The 8,268-nt window shown below is 38.5% G+C and overlaps 1 long non-coding RNA gene across 1 annotated transcript in view; it reads left to right on the forward strand.

Annotated features, from left to right (window-relative positions):
• The window catches only part of LOC121923112, a 74,296-nt gene extending 67,379 nt beyond the window's left edge, over positions 1 to 6,917 (forward strand). Inside the window, exon 3 of the long non-coding RNA XR_006102314.1 lies at positions 6,849 to 6,917. This is a non-coding gene — a long non-coding RNA (uncharacterized LOC121923112). The remainder of the gene's footprint in view (positions 1 to 6,848) is intronic.
• Positions 6,918 to 8,268: the final 1,351 nt, after the last annotated feature.

Below are 8,268 nucleotides of genomic sequence, written 5' to 3' on the forward strand. Positions count from 1 at the left end.
TTATTATTATTATTATTATTATTATTATTATTATTATTATTATTATTATTATTATTTCCAGTACAACCCAGTGCACTTATTTCTTGCAGTGTGCATGTATATTTCCATTTTGATTTCAACACATACAAGTGTATGACAATTACCAATTACTGGAAGAACTACACAGCCCAAGTGTAAAGGAGCACATGAGAAAACTGTTGTTGGAAGGTAAAACTGAGCACATCCATGTATAAGAAGCAAATAGTTTCTTCAAGGTTAGCAACCAATCAGAATCCTCCTTGAGTGCAGATCGCTAACATTATTGTTGCTAATTATGCAGAGAGCTACAGGTGTGTAATATGCTACTAATGCATTACTTTGAAAGGTTTTATTTTTTGAAAAAGCAAATTCACTGAAAAAATTCAAAATGTTCCAAATTACCCCATGATTTCCTAAAAGCAATGTAATGGAAACATTATACATTGGAAAAAGTAATAACACCTTCCAACTGTCCCAATATGGCAATTTCAATTGAAGTTGAATTCCAACTGTCATTGCCCTGGCCAAACTGGCTGTATTGCTGGATGCATTATTATTATTATTATTATTATTATTATTATTATTATTATTCCCTTATATCCCGCCTTTCTCCCAATAAAATACTCGGACGGACGGACGGACTGACTGATTAATTATCCTCCTCCTTCAGCTTTTAAAATGTACCAGTTTCTTTCACTTTCCTCTTTTGTCCTCAGCTTAATTCAGTTGATGCAGACTGAGTTCAAAGTGCAAAAGTAGTTTGCTCTCAATTAACTCAGCAGATGGAGAGGACAGGAATGGAGGAGTCTTGCCTTTCCCACTTGGCTCAGACAAAAGCAAACTGCTGCACCCTTTCCTAGCTTGTGTGTTCTTCCTCATTAATAGTTTTTGCTGTCTTAATCACACTCTGATGTTGCTGGGCCTCATATGTTCCCATTTTCATCTGTGAAATGTTGGAGGGTATGAAATTGGCTGTTCTTAAACTCTTAAAACACAAAGATGATATCTTTGTGCCCTAATTGACTCCCCAAAGTAACATGTTACAGGTTCCATCATTTCTAATGTGTTACTTTCAAATTCTGAATGCACTTACAGGTCCAACAACTTCCTCATTCAAAGGATCTGACTGTTTCATTATGCCTAATGGTAGGGCTGGCCCTGATCTTGTAGACAAATGACATGTATTTGCCATTATTTCCAGTAGTGGTTTTATGACCTTCTGTTAAATAGTGTTGAATGAGCCAACAACTCCCAACAGTGTCTTAAAATCAGGTTGATGTCAAAGACAAACCTGTATTAATGTCACTTAGTGCCATCTTCGTCACTCTGTTCAGAGAGTGGGTTGAAAATTTCTTCCACCTTAGTTCACATTATTGTGCAAATACAGAGCCATTTTGAAGAGACAATCGCACAGTCAAATTTTAGTGTTCTTTCATTTCCTTTCTCTGTGTCTCTCTCCATGGGTATGTATCTGTACATTTTCTTGATTGATTTCTTTATTGAAGACATTCATAGTAGATCTATGAGTAAATTCTTTGAAATTCTCTGTTCTGTTCCTGGCTAATATTCCCACAGGTTCAAAGATTTGGGGATGAGTTTCTTTTGAGGATAAATAGCATTTGTGTGAGAAATCTGTTTTAGAGGAGCATATCTAATGACATCTTTTTTTTGAAAGGGGGAGTAAGGATTTAGCACATAAAGACCACATATCACTTCCGTTATGCACAGCAAAGGCATAGAAATTACCAAAACATGGGGAAAAATGAGAGAATTCACCAATTAAGAATTGGCTAAATGGGATATGGACTATAGCTCTACTGTATTAGAAAAATTATTTTATAAATTAAGATCCACCAAGTGAGTGATTCCAATGACACACACACTTGCCACAACCAACCAGTTCTTCCCAACCAAAAACTCATCCGCTGCCTTGGAGCAACATTGGATTGTCTGGATTTCCCAAAGAACCATGGGCTAAAAGTGAGGGTTTTTTTAAAAAAAAAAACAAACTATAGGGTAAAAGATGAGTTTTTAAAGGCATCCAAAAGATCAGAATTCCCTGCAAATATCAAGAATATTGTGTGCCCAGCTTGTGGTGACTGTGAGGTGAGTACAGTTCTTTTTTCTCAGTGTAGACAAGCCCTCTGTCAGCCGATCTTAAAGAAAAGTAGAATGACAGACATACACTGGTCAAAAGAGCATTTGCGTTAACCGAAGAGGCTTGTGCCTAGATTTGAGTCATGCTCCTCACAGAGTTATGTAGCCACACCTCAGTTTAAAAAATACTCTTACACAATGGAGTCACTAGGGTTGGTGTCACTCATGGTGTCACCCCCACATTGACCTCCTCCAAACACCATATAGAAGCCTTAGTAATTTTTTGTACTAATATTACTCATTAATCCTAATTCCTGTGTATTGCTGAATGTAATGGTAATAGTTGTGACATAAGCAACCAGCAAAGTTAAAAGTATACCTTTAAATTACAATATCATACACACAGCCTAGATGTATTTACATATACATATATGTAGTTTCAAATGGTTGAAATGAAAATATTGGTAAAAAATGATGTTTTTAAAAACATTTTTTATTTTTTTTATATAAAAATTTAAAAAGATTTTAAAAATTTTGAATTTCAAAACTGAGGCCTCTCCTTTCTCCTCCCATTAAGCCTCACCCCAGTCACACCATCACTTCAACATTTTAAAGGGACACAGGTGAATGCTGCAGCCCATTTCTGCCCAAAGGCAGATGTTTGAAGAGCAGTGGTATCACTTGATACTCTTACAGTTTCACCTGGGGCAGTCCATACCCCCAAACCCACTTAGTGATGCCATTGCCCTGAAATCAAAGACTTTTTATGTCTGCCTAGTTTCCTTTTCATTCTCTAATTTGAATATTGTTGTTGTTGTTTTAGTAGCATTAGTATGCTACTACTCTAGCCAATCCTACAATAGCACATGTATGCTTGCCTACAACAGGCAAAATAAATAGCAGCTGTCTCATTGTGGTAGGAGAAATTCTCATTTGGTAATGCTACATTCTTGGTCTAAATCCAAATGTTAGTCCTAACTACCATCCTGCTAGTACCATCTTCTGTATATTCATTGCATGTATACTCACTGAGTTAATGGAACTTAAATAAATGTTGACTTACCAAATTCTTATGGATTCAGTGGCCTAAATCCAATAGCTACTCTTAACCACTCATTGAATCTGCTGCTGAAAGGTAACCTAGCATTTATATAAACCCCATTGATTCAATGGGTTTATTATAATTAGGAGTAGCAATTAGATTTAGGCCAATGGATTTCCTCTAGTAAGGGCTAATAATTGGATTTCAATAGTGTTATAAAGTGTTGGGCAAATTTACAGGGAGAATATTGAGAAATATCTGGTTTATAATATATGTATTTTTCCTCGTATTAATCAAATCAAATCAAAATAGGAGTGAATGATATTTCACACCTCCACTGTTAAAATAGATTAGCAGAATACAATTAGATTGATACTGGAAAATTTGTGACTTGATGGGTGATTGCCTTCTGGAATATATTCATAAACAAGAAATTGCAGTGGTATCAGGCAGACAAATTCCTTTAACATCAGTGCCTGTCTTTCAAAGTGTACAACTCTATGCCATGGAAATGGACATCTCCACCTCTGAAATATAGTTCACACTATGAAAAAGGAGTCAAATCCCTATCCTAGTGGAAAGATCTTCAGCTGTTAGCTCCCTAAAATTTCAGGTCTGACATCAGGAAAGATGTAGTCTCTTAGAAGGCATGGTTTGCAGTGATGAGCAGAGATTCTAGATATACAGTGTCCAAAGCCCCTCTGCCCTACAGCTTTATACTATGTCCCTGGAAAACATTCGAAACAGCCTCAGAATTGGTCTAAGTAATTTCCCTCCAGTTGTTCACAAGAAAGATTTTTAAAAAACTGTTAAATAGAAAAAAAAAGATTGAGGAACACTGTTCTTCTCTCTCTTCTGCCTCACCATGAACGCTCTAGGATGAGTCAGAAATCAAAATGCATCATACACTGCAGTGCTTCAGTGTAACAATAGGACTGTTCAATAGATGTGAATGATGCCCCAGAATTCAGCCTAAAAAGTAATGAACCTGTTATTCCTTGATCATCAGTGGTTTTTTGAAAATATTGAATCTTACTGTTATGGACGAACTTACCTTCACCTTTTGCATGACTTCACTAATGTCCAACTTTGTTAAAAAATTACCTGAATATCATTTATATATTGAGCAAGGTCTGGAGTAAGGATTATAGATAAACCCACTAAGTACAGGACAGCCTACTTTTATTGATCAAAGTAAGTATTAATCCTAGACAGTGTAAAGAATAACATTTCTAAAGAAGATATTTAGAATAGCAAGTGAGAGCTTGTGTCTGATACACAGCTATTGGTAAGGATATTTAATGGGATTAATATTGTTAATGGGGCTGCATGGCCAAAGTTGTTGTTTGAGGTGCGGCGTGGAAGTCAGGCAGCCTCTCATGGCCACTAGCGGGTGTTTCTTCTTCCGAGGGCTTTGTGGCCTCAGGGAGAGCAGAGTCAGCAGACAGGGAGGTATGGCCTGCCTGTGCTGCCTTGTCTGGTCCAGTCTGAATGGAGTAAAGATTACAGGCCTTGCAAACAGGGCAGCATAAATTGCCACATGTTCTGCCAGCTGCGGCCAGTTCTTCCTGCGCTCAAGCCCACTGTCCCACACTTGTTACTTAGTTTTGGCTGGTTGTACTCCATGTTAGAATGCTTCTGTCACAACTATGCAGGGTGGCACATGGTCTTGGGATCCAGGAGGTTTTTCAATACCATGTGGGATCTGGGGTGGGGAGTGTGGCAGAAATGGCAGGCCTAGGTGGGGGCTGATGCATTTTGGCACCCCCACTCAAGGGGAGGCTCAGGACTTCTCGCCTGGGAGGACTCCCATATGGGCAAGTCCCCATTGCCCCACTTCTGTTCTCTAGTGGAGGCTGAATGTTTGGTCTCATTGGGCAGCAGGTGGACTGGCTGATGTTCAGATCAAACCCATGTATGTGCCAACTAACTGCAGCTGTAATCAATAAATTGTTGTGGCCATTTCCATTCCGAAACTAATGATTGATTACAGCTGCAGTTATTCTGTGGCTTTATTTGACAGAGTGGAGTCGCCCCTGGATACGCAAATGAAACTTTTATGACTGACTGTATTTTATTCATTTATTTGATATGTTTATTTATTTATCATAAGTTGTAATATAAATCTGAATTTTTAAAAAAATTTACATCTCCTCCATGCTGACGAACATGTTATTCCTCAAAATTATTGATTTTGTTTAAGAGGTAGGGAAATTAGCATGGTATTTTAAAAACCATAGTAATTGCTATATATCTGTCCTGGCAATGGATATTCAACAGAAGCCTTTTGACTCTAGAGCTATTAAAAATTTGATTTTCATTTTTCATGTAGTGGCACTAATTATACCCGACTGATATATAATTTCAAGACAAATTGCTATGCTGTAATTTGGAAGTACTGCAACCAGGAAAGGATCCCTAGAAACTTCAATGTTGTTGCTTTTAGAAACTATAAATTTTATTATTTCGGTCTGTATTATCCCATATTTCAGTTGTTGTTGTTGTTCAAGTCATTTCTGACTTCTGAAGACCCTAAGAGGTTTTCTTGGCATGATTTGTTCAGAGGAGTTTTGCTACTGCCTTCACTCGTGGCTCCTCTGAATAAATCTTGCCAAGAAAAACCCATAGGGTCACCAGAAGTCAGAAATGACTTGAACAGCAACAACAACAACTGCAATATGACCTAATGCAAACCTAAATAATCAAATATATAGTTTCTAAAAGCAACAATACTGATATTTCTAGGGTTCCATTTGTGGTAGCAGCACATCCAAATGATAGCATAACAACTTGTCTTGGTTATGGCTTTAGGATCATCATAAGCTGGAAATGACTTGAAGGCTCAAAACAACAATAATAACAACTGCCTGGTGTTCATGTTTATAATTGTGGCACTATTGCCATGATGACAAATACTTCTCAAACACCCAATAACTACACCAAGTGACAGATGTCTGTTCTGTTGGTAATGAATGTTCTACAGGATGATGTTTCTAGCTTCCTCTCTCCAGTGAGCAAAGCTGTAAGGAGCAGACATATGATCCTTAGCACAATTCGTCATTGCAGGGTGGAAACATTATCACCAACAATACAGACCTCTATTGCTTAGTGTGGCTGCTGACTGGCAAGGTAGATTTGGGGAGCAGGGTCATGAGATGACATGTGGTTAGGCATTTGTAAATATGGCTGCATCTGCATTGCAAATAAAATCAATTTGGACACCACTTTAATTGCCATAGCTCATTGCTAGGAAATTCTGGGAATTGTAGTTTGTTGTGGCACCAGAGCTCTCTGACAGAGAAGGCTCACAAAACTACCATTCACAAAATTCCATAGGATTGAGCCAAGCCAAGTCAAGTGGTGTCGAAATGGATTATTTCTGCAGTGTGGATGCAGCCTATCTTGGTTATGCAGGAGCTCACCCAGAATTAATAAATCAATATATCAATAATGGGTATGTAACAGTGAGTAATACATAATAATGTATTCTAGATTTTTCATTTTCTTCTTTATGATTTCAGGATAAACATAGATTGCATAGAACCGTTTGCCTTGCTTTAATTATTTTCTATCTATAGTCTTTTATTAAATTTAGCCTCTCTTGCTGTGCCCTAGCATAAGCAGTTTTTATAGTGAAAGGCACTTTCTTGTCTGTTTCTTGCAGTCTGTTAAATATTTCTTATTCCTTCAGACTACACCACAAGGACCATTTGACTGTCCCCTCTGGCTTCGGTATCTTGCTTCCAGCATGAACAGACAGGTAATAACCATTCAGCAGAGCCATTACACTTCTAAAGACTATTATCAAAATGGTCATTATACATAATGGAGATTATTATAGGCAGCTTGAGAGATTTTTTAGATACATCTCCACAGAAATAGGTGGCCCTTTTTAGCCTTAGACATTCATAGAAATAATACCAGAGAGCAAAATATGTGGCAGATGTTCTCTTTTAGCTAAACTTTCTTAGCACTGAATGCACTCACAGCAGTGCTTTGTGCAGTGAAATTATGTTTATTCAATGGATGCATTTATCATTAGTTTGGGGGAAAATACATCAGAAATCAGTGCTAATTGTTATATCAAAAATATTGAGCTAGAGCCTAATAACAGTTCCCTTGTGTTGCCTGCAGCACTTTGTTCTGTTATACAAGCTTCTCATAATAAGCTGTGGTTTACTTTTTATAATAAAGAATATTTTTATTTTCCTAAAAATTTTCATCTTATCTCTAGAACACAGCTTCTTTATCTGTTGGAAGTGGGAAACAAGCAAGGTTCGCCCCTCCTCCCCCCAAAAATATGCCAGATACTGGTGCCATATGTATATTCCTTGCTTACAACTGTTTCTTTCTTTCCTAGAAACTTGCAGCAGATAGGCAGCTATAGATCAGAGCTGGGAAACAGTCCATGAATCAGCACTGCTCTAGAACACATAGGCCCGTTACAGACCGCCCAAAAGGGGCGGTCTCAGGCCGCTGCCAGTTGCAGCACGGAGGAGTCGCAGCAGCCAAACCACACGACTCCTCCGCGCTGCAAAGAAGGAGTGCAAAAATCGCGCTCCTTCCGGCAACCTGAAAGAGACGCCGCAAGTGCCAAAGCGCGCACTCGCGGCATCACTTTCGGGCCGTGACGTGTGGACGCAGAGCGTCCGTTACGTCAAAATGGTGGCGGCCATGTGGAACGGCCGCCGCCATTTGTTACGGACTCTGTCCGTAATAGGGTAAGGGGCGTCTGGAAGAGACGCCCCTTTTTCAAAATGAGACGTCCTAAGGATGTCCCTTATGGTGGTCTGTAACCCGCCATAATTTCCTTCTCTTTCTCTAAATTCTTACACTGGCCTCCAGTTGTGCTTCATGTCAAATATTAGGTTGCTAGTCCTTATTCCTGAGGATGTTCTTTATTTTTGGTAGGGGGTCCTCTAACTATATCTTGAAAGGGCCTAAATACACCAAGGGCATCAGATTCTCTTGGATCTTGCAAGCTAAGGTGTAGACATTGCAGAAATGAAGCCACTTTTGACACCACTTTAATTTCAATGGTTCAAATCCATGGGATTTGTCATTTTGTGAGATATTTAACCTTCCCTATTAGAGAGCTCTGCTGTACCATC

This window comes from Sceloporus undulatus, chromosome 2, assembly GCF_019175285.1.
Source record: "Sceloporus undulatus isolate JIND9_A2432 ecotype Alabama chromosome 2, SceUnd_v1.1, whole genome shotgun sequence".
Classification (NCBI taxonomy): domain Eukaryota; kingdom Metazoa; phylum Chordata; class Lepidosauria; order Squamata; family Phrynosomatidae; genus Sceloporus; species Sceloporus undulatus.